The following is a 13,204-nucleotide window of genomic DNA, read 5'->3' on the forward strand; positions in this document are numbered from 1 at the left end:
GAGTTTTGTTTGACTTTTTTTCAAAAGAACAGACATTTGCCCGAATTTTGATCATGGGGTGTTATATTTAAAATTGAGCATGTTCTGAGCATATATGGATGTACTGTTTTTCTACCCAATCATTTGGAGCTGGTAGCTCTAGGAATTGTTGAAAACCTGAAGGTAAAATATGACACTTAAATAGAATCCTGACCAGATGCAGCAGCTCACGTCTATAATTTTAACACTTTGGGAAGCTGAGGCCGGAGGATCACTTGAGGCCAAGTGTTTGAGACCCTCCTGGGCAACATAGCAAGACACTGTTTCTACAGATTTTTAAAAAAAATTTGTCCTGTAGTCCCAGCTACTTGGAAGGTTGAGGCAGGAGGATGGGTTGAGCTCAAGAGTTTGAGGCTGCAATGAGCTGATTATACCATTGAACTCCAGCCTGGGCAACACAGCAAGACCTTGTCTCTAAAAATAAATAATTAAATAAAAATTGAGTCCTTTACTGGATTTCCTAATTGGTAAATCCAACTTTGTCTAATTCAAATTTCTGTAGCCCAGGGACTCCTATTGATGGAAGTAGGGGAGTTAGTACAAAGTGGTGCATAGATCCTGGAGCAGGGCTCTCAAACCTTGAGTGGAGGCTCTCTGGAGGCAGTAGACATCATAGCATAACCCTCATCACACACTCCTCTTCCTGAGAATGCTGCATGAAACTGGGAAAATACATCTGGAACTTTCCTAATGCTCCCTTCCAATTAGTCAAGGCAGTAGGGTGACCCAAAGAGAATGAACCCTTTGCCTCAGACAGTTCCATTTTCCTAGCAGGCACTTTCTCATGTTCCTTTGCAAATGAGACGAACGTTCATGAGTCCTGCAGTAAAAGTATGGTGACCACAGGGAAATCCTGTCATTTCATGCCACTCATCCAAGCAATGGGCCTTTCTCCTTCTGGGGGACATGCAATTGAAAGGAAGAGACCATGGCATTCTTTTTGAGCCGAAAGGGGCTTTCACAGCCATCCAGTGCACTCTCTTCATTTTACAGATGAGGATACACAGGCCCGGAGGAGTGGAATGGTCTGCCCGAGATAGCATGCAGAGTTCATCCCAGAGAAGGCCAGCTTCTGTATGGCCATGGCCTCCCCTGGTGCCCACGATTGCCCAGCTAGGGGCAGCGCATACCATTGCAGGTGTAGCTCCTCAGTGCGTATCACCTCCAGCTGCCCAGACCTTTTTCCTTCAAGGGCTGTAAACTCAGGGCTCCTCCCCAAGCCTTGGCACTGGGCCATTTTACCTCTAGGAAAAGTAAGCAACTTCCCCTGAAGGCATGCAGTATTCTGGTGTCCGCTCTTGAACGCTGAACAGCAGGGGCTTGAGAGAGTGATGCAATTTGTACCCTCCTCACAAAAGGCCGAGTGTGCTTCCACTACAATAATCCTCATTTCCCCCAATCCCCTTGCAAAGCTGTGCCTGCCAACTGGCAGCACAACACATAAGCAACAGCCAGTTCTGGGCTTGTGTTGAATTAACTTTTTTTGTAAAGTAGGCTAATAGTTTGGAAACTGTCATTATGCAATTTGTATTCATTTTGAAATGTGGTTATTTATGCTTTGCCTTGATCAATGTCACACTGTCTCCTTCCCAGATGTTAGCACAGCACTAGGGGGCAGGGACCCAAGGTGCAATTGGTGTAAATTTAATTTTCAAATGCACCCCATTGATCTGAGTGCCTCCCCATGAGAAGCGCAGATCTTAAGGAGACTGTCTGGATTCCCAACATTTACATGCAAATATTTTTAGACTCTAGGAATACAAAAGACTCTTTCTGAAAGCACACTCTGTTGTGCTTCACAAACAAGGGGACACAAGTGATTGAAGAGGTGGCATACAGGCATGGGCAGCATAATTGATACACCTGGACCCTTCTGAAACACAACCCCCAGACAAAACTAGGATCTCTATGAAAACTGTGGAGTTGGAACACAATTTTCTATTCCAGGCTCAAGAATCTTGGTTCAGGAAATAAATAAGAGGCAGGGGAGAGACCAAGGAAGAGTCTCTGACCAATTCCCTTTGAACAAGAGAGACAAAGAGATGAAGCAGATGTTTGAAGTCAGGAGTAGGAAATCAGGCTGTGGTGACCTAGGGGAGAAAGAAAGCCATGTCTATGGCTGGGAACTGAGCTGTTGCTGTGGTGTGGGGATATAGGTGGTAAGTTGGCACTGGCCACTGTATAGTGTCTCTGGGAGGTAGCCAGTGGGGCACAAGGAGGTGGCTCTAGCCAGCTGGGCTTTACAGAAGAGAAGACAGGAAAAACAGAACACAGGTTCATATGCAAATCAGTCCCTAGTATCTCTTTCCCCAGTCCTCATCATAAGGCAAAGCAATGCAGCTGCCCTTTCTCTTTTCCCTTCATCCTTACCTTCCATTAACTCAACGAATCATCCCAAAGGGCTTCCCCAGGACTGAAATATTCATGAGGAAAGAGGGAAAGCCAGGATAGAGAGAAGGTCCTACGATGTGATTGTCCCCGGCCAAGATGCCCAGTCCCAGTACCTCAAGAAATACCCAGGATGGTTCTATTTCTTCACTTTAACCAGAAATTTCCAAGCATGTCCAGTTAATTTCATGGGCCCGTCTACCATATCAAAAGCTCAGTTCCAACAGGGAGTCACACAGAAATATTGCAAGGTACTGAACTGGTTCTTCTGCTGTTTATTTAACATAGAGGCTTAGACTTCAGGGCATCTCCATGGCCCAACCTGTTCTTCCATTAAATGAACATCTGTAGTCTTAAAAGTCTGCTTGACGGTTCAATCCATTCATTCTAAATAGGAAGCAAGAAGGCTGGTCATCAATTGTGACCCTGGTCAACAGGCAGGACATGAAAAGATAAGAAGGTCATCTTCACAAGTATGAGGTCCCTGTACAAGGGTAACAAGCAAAGCCCAGGCCAGAAATCAGGGTCCATTCACCTCACACTACTCTTTATCATTTTCTCCCTAGGGAATCCTGAGAAGGCCTCAACCCACAGGCAAAATTCAAATGGCATTGTGAATTTCTCTATCCATAGCCCCACTCCCTGACATTTCAGGAATCTTTGCACAAGTGTGGCTTGTTCTCTCCCATAGCTGATAAGCCTTGTAATATTATATGTCAATGTCTCAGTTAAATAGGATCATATTTGCATAGAACATTGGTTCATCAGGATTGTGTATTTATTGCAGGGTAAGGTAAACCACCAGGAAAGTCTTTTTTCTTTTAATTCATTTTCCTTTTTAAGTCTCTTAAAATTATTTTGCTGTGGTTTTCATTGTGTTGTACTTTGTATACCATTTAGAGAAGTCCCAGGGGTCAGCATCCATTCAATCCAATTGCCTACTTCTTTCAATTACAGGCCTAGCAAGGAAGTTTGATCTCCAAAATGATGACCCTGAGGCACTGCAACCACACAGCGGACCTCCAGAATATGCTATACTCATTTCTGACCCACACCTTTCTTAGCTGGTACTGTTTCATCCCCCTTCCTAGTCTAGCTGAATCATTCTGGGCTTGCTTCTGTCATGCCTTTTCCTCCTCCTTTCAACTCTCCTCCTTCCTCTTCCTTCCCTTTCTCAACCTCACCTGCCCAGCTCTTTTCTCCCCTCCCTGAACCCCTATGGGCCTGAAGTGTGCATCACTCATTTGACAGGAACCTTCATAACTTACAGCATCCCACTAAAACCAAACTGTTTTGTGGATGTAATTCTTGTATCCCTTACCTGCACAGTAAGCACCTGGAATTTCCATCTGGTTCTCCTACTTGTCTTATTCCCCCATTGCACCTACGATGGTGCTGTACATTTAACAATAATAAATAGTGATAATGGTAAGAGCTAAAATTTGCTAAGGGCTTACAATATGCCAAATACCATGCTACACATTATGCATGAATTAATAACTATCACTATTTTTGCAGATGAGGAAATTAAGACAAAAGAGATTAAATAACCCACCTGAAATCACACAGCTGATAAGTGGCTATGATAGAATTCAAGCCAAAGACTTTGAATCAAAGGTTTAATTTGTTCGCTAGACTGTTTAAATTTGAGAGGAAAATGGACTAATACATATTTTCACAATTTTTTCAACGTAAAAGATAGAAATAGACAAAACATGGGTTTCTTGTTAATTTTCAGTCCATCAGAAAGTGCCATTAAAAAGAATAATCCCCATTTCTTGAGCATTCTGATCTATTAAGGATTTATTTTAACATATCATCATGCAATATTTCTGGAGAAAAACTCAGCATTTAAAATCATTGAGTATCAACCTGAGAATTTTGATCTCATTTGTTCCTTTACCTGAGCCCTTTTCTCTGTTTTAAGCTTTCCTTTTTAAAAGAGAAAGCAATCTCCCCTTTTCTAGGTGAGTAGAGGACAGACTGTGAACACACCATATCGTTGGAATCTGGAAGCTTCATATTTTCAAAAGAAAGGTAAAACGAGATCATGAATATTGCCAACTCTGCTTGTTTGAATCAGTGTGTCTCTTTTGGTGATTTTTGCTTGTTTGCTTTTTGAGACAGAGTCTCTCCTTGTCACCCAGGCTGGAGTGCAGTGACCCGATCTCAGCTCACTGCAGCCTCAACCTCCCGGGCTCAAGCAATTCTCTTACCTCAGCCTCCCCAGTAGCTGGGACTATAGGTATGCACCACCACACCCTGCTAAGTTTTGTATTTTTTGTAGAGAGGGAGTTTTGCCATGCTGCCCAGGCTCGTCTCAGACTCCTGGGCTCAAGCGATCTGCCCACCTCCTCCTCTCAAAGTGCTGGAATTACAAGCATGAGCCACCGCGCCTGGCGGTGATTTTTTTCCCTTAAGTTTATCAGACAATAGCTATGAAAGTAGTTAATGGACTACAGGCACTGGAACTGCAGGCACACACCATCACACCCAGCTAATTTAAGATGGAAACGTTCATGTTATGTATATTTCACCATAATTTTTTAAACAAAAAAGTAGCTTGTGGAGAGTTTCTTGCAATTCTACACTCCTGTATTCAAAGGAAGTTCTGTTCTTTTATTTTTGAAGAAAACTGTCTTGAGTGTATCAAATGCCATAGTTCTACTTTTTCCCCCACCTCCCCAAGGTCACTCTACCTGAAAAGTCCTTATTTATGGAACGAAGTACAGGGCAGGCATTTTCACATACTCTCTCCTATTTGCCTTTTTTTTTTTTTTTTGAGACAGGGTCTTGCTCTGTCACCCAGGCTGGAGTGCAATGGAGTGATCACGGCTCACTGCAGCCTTGACCTCCCAATTGATCCTCTCACCTCAGCCTCCTGAGTAGCTGGGACTACAGGTGCATGCCACCATACCTGGCTAATTTTTGTATTTTTTGTAGGGACGGGGTTTCACCATGTTCCCCAGGCTGGTCTTGAACTCCTGAGTTCAAGCCATCCACCCACCTCGGCCTCTCAAAGTGCTGGGATTATAGGGGCGAGCCACCGCACCGGGCCTTTTCTTTCTTTCTTTTGAGATACTGTGCTGCCTAGGCTGAACTCAAATTCTTAGGCTCAAGCAAGCCTCTTGCCCTCAGCTTCCTGAGTAGCTGGGACTACAAGCGCATGCCACCATGCCCAGTTTTCCACATTTCATAAGTCTGCATTGTTCTTAAATAGCAAATGCCAGCCTGGGCAACATAGTGAGACCGTCTCTACAAATAAATTTAAAATTCACTGGGTGTGGTGACACACTCATGTAGTCCCAGCTACTTGGGAGGCTGAGGTGGGAGGATCACTTGAGCCTGGGAGGCGAAGTCTTCATTGAGCCGTGATGACCTCACTGCACTCCAGCCTGGGCGACACAGCAAGACTCTGTCTCAAAAAGAAAAAAAAAAATAATAATAAACAAATTGTAAAGAAGAAATAGCAAATAAGTAGCACATTTATCTCTGAATGTCTCCACAACAAAAGTTTCATACCTTAAATGCTGCAAATTATAAACATCATAAACTGGAATTAAGCAATGCAGGGCCAGAGGGCTGTATCTTACTTACGTCTGAATTCACTTCTTTTTCCATTTTCTCCCCTTTCTCATAGTAGATGTGAATCTATAGTTGCTCAATTGCATTTGGAATCTGTGACACCACTGTCCATTTGGCTGTGCTTTCAAATCCAGTTTGTTGGCCAAATTTTGGAACCACGTCAATTTCCACCCCTTTCGGATAGTGACGACGAGCTTCCCCACACTAAGCATTGGCCTCTAGGACGGTCAATCCACAACCTCTTCCTCTGGGGACCCGGTATGCAGCAGAGCACTCACTCAGCTGTTCCTCTCAAGTCTCATGGTGAGCTCTGCATTTGGGGCTGTTCCCATTCCCTCTTTGTTTTTTCACACACACACATGCATATGTGCACACACACATATGCACACACCAGATCTTTTTTTAATTTTACTTTAAGTTCCAGGATACATATGTAGGACGTGCATAGGTAAACGTGTGCCATGCACACAACAGATCTTTAACTTGAAAATATCCTGGAATGATCATATCAGTTCATTTCCTTCTGTCCTTCTTTTGGTCATTAGAATGCCCCCAACAAGCTCCAGCCACATCATTTCTACCTGTTGTCAGATATAGCTGTCAAGCTGCCCCCAAATGAGGTCATATGAGAAACAATTTTCTATTGATGGCAGAGTTTTTCCAATGAGAAATTCCAATTGGCTAATACAGGAGTTCAGGAAATATTTCCTAAATCTAGTGGCCTAATATCATCAAACTTCTTCCTATAAAAAGCAAGAAGAATTCATTATCAGAGAAGAAAGCCTGCTGAGCCAGGTGTTAGAAAGACCAACAAAGCCAGCAACCCAGCAGGGTGTCTTGGCTCGCAAGTCTGTATTGACTAAGAAGTATTCAGGAAGAAAATTAACTTTTAAAAGACCTTTCAATAACAGATTAGTGATTTAAAACTTTTTTTCAGTTTTGCAATCCTTTTAAACAATTAGTGGCATAATTGGAAAGGGTCTACAAATTCAAATGGACTACCTATGAATGGGCTCTCCCCACCACTCCCCCTGCCCAATACCATCCTCAGAACCCTGCCAAGGTGCACTGAATGACAGCCATCACCTGCTCTTTGGAGGGTCTCAGATTGTCAAGAGGGGCAATGAATGGAAGTCGAATGCCCCGGTAGCTCATAACACTAATTCCAGAAAAGGGATCAGTGTAGTCACTGTAAATGAAAATAATTCCTTCCTCTGGGCTGGGCTGAAATTCCATAGGAGTCCTCCGAAAGCCCGACTCCACTGATCACCTGCACCTGTCGGCCAGTGGACTCTGGACTCCCCTTACTTCCCATTCAAAAAACAGGCTGCTCTAGGGAAACCCGGCAAGAGGAGCATCTTACTGCTCGTGGGAGGGGGAGACAGGGTGTTCCCACAGGAACTAAAGCGCTTACCCACCAGATGCGGGACGCATAGACCACCCACTGTTGCAAAGTTTGTTTTCATAGGCAATCGAGGTTAAAGTGTACACCCTGGCATCACAAAAGCCAAGCGGTAGGGGTCTCCCTTCAAAATGTTATTAGAAGGTTTCCCCAACCCCCATCCCGAGTCTCATAACCTCTCTGCATAAATTTAGCTCTTGGATCTCACCCTGTGACTAATTGTTTTTACATATAGGATGTCCATTTTTTGCTATTTATTTATTTACTTGGGTCAGAGTCTCGCTCTGTTGCTCAGGCTGGAGTGCAGTAGTGAGAAGACAGCTCACTGCAACTTCTGCCTCCCGGAATCCAGCGTCCTTCTGCCTCAGCTTCCTGAATAGCTAGAACCACAGGTGTGCACCACCATGCTAAACTAGTATTTTTTATTTTTCTTTTGTAGAGACAGTGTCTTGCTATGGTTTCGGACACCTGGCCTCAAGCAATCCTCCTACCTCAGCCTCCCAAAGTGCTGGGATTACAGGTGTGAGCCACTGCACCAGGCCTATTTTTGCATATTTTATAGTATTCTTCACACTGATTATTTTAATGTCTGCATTCATATATTATAATTTGTTTATATTATTTCATGGTAGATAATGAGCAAACAGATATTTGTTAAATTAATAAACATCTTTGTGTATATATAAAAATATATATGTATACATCTATACATATATAAGGACAGAGAGATTTATGCTTTGAAATTATTTTCTTAGGATAAATTTCTGGGGCTGGAATAGTCAAAGTGTATGAAACTCTTCACTGCTCTTGTTACATATTGCCATAGAAAGCTGTATAGAGCTTTGGTTAAGAACACAGGGTTGGCCAGGCACAGGTGGCTCACACCTGTAATCCCAGCACTTTGGGAGGCCAAGGCGGGTGGGTCATTTGAGGTCAGGAGTTCAAGACCAGCCTGGCCAACATGGTGAAATCCCGTCTCTACTAAAAATACAAAAATTATACGGGTGTGGTGGCGGGCTGAAGAATCTCCTGAACCTGGGAGGCGGAGGTTGCAGTAAGCCGAGATCATGCCATTGCACTCCAGCTGGGCAACAGAGTGGGACTCTGTCTCAAAAAAACGGAAACAAAAACAAAAACAAACAAACAAAAAACAGGGTTTGGACTTCAACAAAGGTTTTTTAGGCTGGTTCTGCCCATACTAGCCGTGTGATGGTGGACTACTTACATCACCTGTCTGAGTTGCAGTTACCTCATTTATAAAATGGGAGAAACAATAGTTCCCTCACACAGAAATGTTATGAAGAACATGGGCACAGTGTTGGCCGCTGTTGTTATGATTATCACTTCCGACATACATATTTCCCCACAGCCTCATGAACATTGGATTTTATCATTCAAATTTTTTTTTTTTTTTTTTTTTGAGACGGAGTCTCACTGCGTCACCCAAGATGGAGTGCAGTGGCAGCGATCTCAGCTCACTGCAACCTCTGCCTCCCGGGTTCAAGCGATTCTCCTGCCTTAGGCTCCCGAGTAGCTGGGATTACAGACTGTGCCACTATGCCCCGCTAACTTTTGTATTTTTAGTAAAAATAGGGTTTTGCCATGCTGGCCAGACTGGTCTTGAACTGCTGACCTCAGGTAATCTGCCTGCCTTCGCCTCCCAAAGTGGTAGGATTACAGGCATGAGCCACTGCGCCTAGTCGCAGGTGGATGGCTTGAGTACAGGAGTTCAAGATCATCCTATGCAACGTGGCAAAATCTCATCTCCACCAAAAAATACAAAAAATTAGCCAGGTATGGTGGCACACACTTGTCTGGAGGCTGAGGTGGGAGGATCACCTGAGCCAAGGAGGTGGAGGCTGCAATGAGGCACGATCTCGCCACTGCATGACAGCCTGGGCAACAGAGTGAGACTGTGTCTCAAAAATAAAAATAAATGCATTTTGTTGATTAAATAGGTATAAAAACAGTACGTTTTTGTGTTTGTATTTCCTTGTCGCATAATAAGGTTAACATATTTTTCAAGTATTTATTTTTTGTAACTTTTGCTCTGCAAATTGTCTGCTCTTTTACTTTTAAAACATTTTACCTTCAAGGATTTTGTGACATCCTTTCAGAGTTCAGTAAAAAAAATTTTTTTTTGAGGGGGGTGGTTTCTTTAGATGGACTCTCACTCTGTCGCTCAGGTGGGAGTGCGGTGGAGCAATCTCGGCTCAGTGCAACCTCTACCTCCCAGGCTCAAGTGATTCTCCTGCCTCAGCCTCCAGAGTAGCTGAGATTACAGGCACCCACCACCACGCCCAACTAATTTTTTTTTTTTTTAATCTTTTCATTTGAGATGGGGTTTCACCATGTTGGTCAGGCTGGTCTCTAACTCCTGTCCTCAAGTGATCCACCTGCCTCGGCCTCTCAAAGTGCTGGGATTACAGGCGTGAGCCACTGTGCCAGGCCAAGTTTTAAAATATGTTTAAAATAACTAATACTTATCCGTCACTTATCACACTATTCCCCACATTCTATTGTGGGATAGAATATTTTTTCTTCGCTTTGTGGTCCACATTTTCCTTTCTGAGTTTTGTTTGTTTGTGTTTGTTTTTACAGGCGTGCCACCATACTCGGCTAATTTTTTGTATTTTTAGTAGAGACGGGATTCACTATGTTGGCCAGACTGGTCTCGAACTCCTGACCCCAAGTGATCTGCCTGACTTGGCCTCCCAAAGTGCTGGGATTACAGCTGTGAGCCACGGCACCCAGCCCCTTTCTGGGATTTTACTTCTTCAGTCTTTTAAAAATTGTCCTTCTCGCACAGCTGGGTTTATACTTTCTCAAATAATTGAGTTTATGAAGAGCTATCTATTCTATTCTTTAGATTTAATTTTACTTGAATTTTAACTCAGTTAAAATCCCAGCTGAGATCTATTGTGCCCTATAGTAGGAAATAGGTAGTTCTAAATTTATTTTTCCACATTACTATTCAGTTGTTCTCTAGTGCTCACTTAATATTAAATACCTCACTCATTGTGTCATGGTGCATGTTTGACATCTGTTAATGTCATATACGCTCAAAGTTATTTCCAACCTCTTGCTATCATTCTATTGATAAATACTTCACTTTTGAGGCAGTATCACAGTTTTAAGCATTACTGCTTTGTATCTTGTTCTAATATGTGGTGAGATGAATTTGTACTTATTACTCTTTAAATTATTATTTTGTTTTATTGCTTATTTTTCCATTTTAATTAAAGTTGTATTAAAATTAGAAAATTGTTTGGCACAAATTGCCATATTTACAAATATGCTATCTTCTCATTCAAGAGTAGGTAAATAACAAGCTGTTTTACAAATAATACCTAAATCCTAAATATTCTGTCAGTGTTGCTATAGTCTCACAATTGCCCCTAATCTTTTCTCCCTTTGGTAACAAGGGCCAATTCTCTGCAACATTCAGCAGCTGTGGTAAGTGGAATAATAACCCCAGTCTCCCAAGGACGTCCGTGTCCTAATCCCTGGAACCTGTGAATGTGTTAGGTTACATAGCGAAGGAGAATTAAGGTAGAATATAGAATTAAGATTGTTAATCTGATGTCCTCAAAATAGGGAGAGCCAGACGCAATGGTGTGTACCTGTAATCCCAGCTACTTGGGAGATTGAGGCGGGAGCATCAGGAGGATGCCTTAGGCCCAGGAGTTCAAGGCTGGAGTGAGCTTTGGTCACACCACTGCACTCTAGCCTGGGTGACACAATGAGACTTTATCTGTAAAAAGCAAACAAAGCAAAACAAACAAACAAAAGAGACAGAGAGAGAGAGAATGGAGAGCGAGAGATGAGACCTCATCTGTCAAAGAGAGAGAGAGAGAGAGAGATTCTCTAGGTGGTCCTAATGTAAGCACAAGCGTCCTTAAAAGTAAAAGAGAAAGGAAGAAGAATAGGTGGCTAGGCCAGAGTGATGAGATGTGAAAAATCTACACTCACAATTGCTAGCTCTGAAGATGGAGGAGGGGGCCAGGAGCCAAGGAATGTGGGCTGGGCTGGAAACAAGTTCTCCCCCAGAGCCTCCAGAAGTGAATGGGGTGCCACTGATACCTTTCCACCGCACTTAGGAACAGTGTCTCACTCTGTAACCCAGGCTGGAGTGCAATCATTCCATCATACCTCACTGCAGCCTCAAACTCTTGGATTTCAAACTATCCTCCCGCCTCAGCCTCCCAAGTGGCTGGGACTACAGGCATGTCCATCACACCCAACAAATTTTATATTTTTTTGTAGAGGCAGGTTCTCTTTTTGTTGCCCACGCTGGTCTCAAACTCCTGGCCTGAAGGGATCCTCCCACCACAGCCTCCCAAAGTGTTGGGATTGCAGGCATGAGCCATCATACCCGGGCCCATATGATAAATAAGTTTATGTTTTAAGCCATGAAATCTATAATATGTTATAGCAGCTACAGGAAACTAATACATTTGCTAAGTAAAAGCTGTGCAAAGGATTCTTCTCCCCTGACCTTGTTCCTCTCTGCCCTTAACCTATCTCTGAGGCTAATAAAAGTTAGCAGGAGGCCAGGTACTCATTCCTCTAATCCCAACACTTTGGGAGGCCAAGGGGGGGGAGGATCGCTTGAGCACAGTAGTTCGAGACCAGCCTGGGCAACAGAGAGAGAGCCCATCTCTATAAACAATGTAAAATTAGTTCGGCATGATGGCAGCACCTGTGGTCCCAGCTGCTCAGGAAGCTAGGGTGGGAGGATTGCTTGAGCCCAGAGGGTTGAGGCTATAGTGAGCTGTGATCATGCCACTGCACTCCATCCTTGGTGACAGAGTAAGACTCTGTCTAAAAATAAAAAAAAAATTAGTTAACAGACCTGCCATGGCCCCTGCCTCTTCTGGCTCTTGGCTCTTGGAATGTAGGAATCATCTTTCTGGAAATTAATTGCTTCTGCATGGTACATGCTGTACCACTTTTGTTCAGTCCTGCCTAACCACTTTTGTACTCCTACTTTCCTGCCTAAAATACTTGGGAATCTGTAGGTGCTCAGAGATAGGGGGCAATGGGGGAAACTGGAAATCACACTTCTTTTACTCCCTTACTCCCACCACATTTACGAAATTTGTACAATTTTCACACCATCCAAGGACTTTCTCAATTATACATCTTTTCCTTCAACTACAGAAAAGGTTTCCCAGAATCACTTGGTACTAGTTTTCAAACATTTGATAAGATGAAAGGACAAGAGTCCATGCAGCTTGTAGCAGACTGGATTTGGAATTTCCACAGCAAACCTATTGTGCCTTTGAGAATCGAAATCTTTAGAATTAAAACGCTCTTTAATTTCAAAGTATAAAATACACTTTCATTTTATTTCATGTATAAAAATGTAGAGAAACACTGATTATGAGTCACATATTGCTGGGATAACATGAGATGGGACAAGTTTAAGGGGCTGACCAGAAAGGAGATAAATTTCCTTTGGCTGGGACACATTGGTGGAGGTAGTGCTTTTATAACCTCCCTCCTCCCTTTTTTGGTAGCTTACGTTTATTGAGCCTTTGCTCTGTGCCAGGAGATGTACTAAATAATTTATATGGGTCTTTTCTTTCTTTCTTTCTTTTCCTTCCTTCCTTCCTTCCTTCCTTCCTTCCTTCCTTCCTTCCTTCCTTTCTTTCTTCTTTCTTTCTTTTTCTCTTTCTTTCTTTCTTCCTTTCTCTTTCTCTCTTTCTCTCTCTCTTTCTTTCTCTCTCTCTCTCTCTCTCTCTCTCTCTCTCTCTCTTAGATGGAGTCTTGCTCTGTCACCCAGGC

This window comes from Piliocolobus tephrosceles, chromosome 12 (genome assembly GCF_002776525.5).
Source record: "Piliocolobus tephrosceles isolate RC106 chromosome 12, ASM277652v3, whole genome shotgun sequence".
Taxonomy (NCBI): domain Eukaryota; kingdom Metazoa; phylum Chordata; class Mammalia; order Primates; family Cercopithecidae; genus Piliocolobus; species Piliocolobus tephrosceles.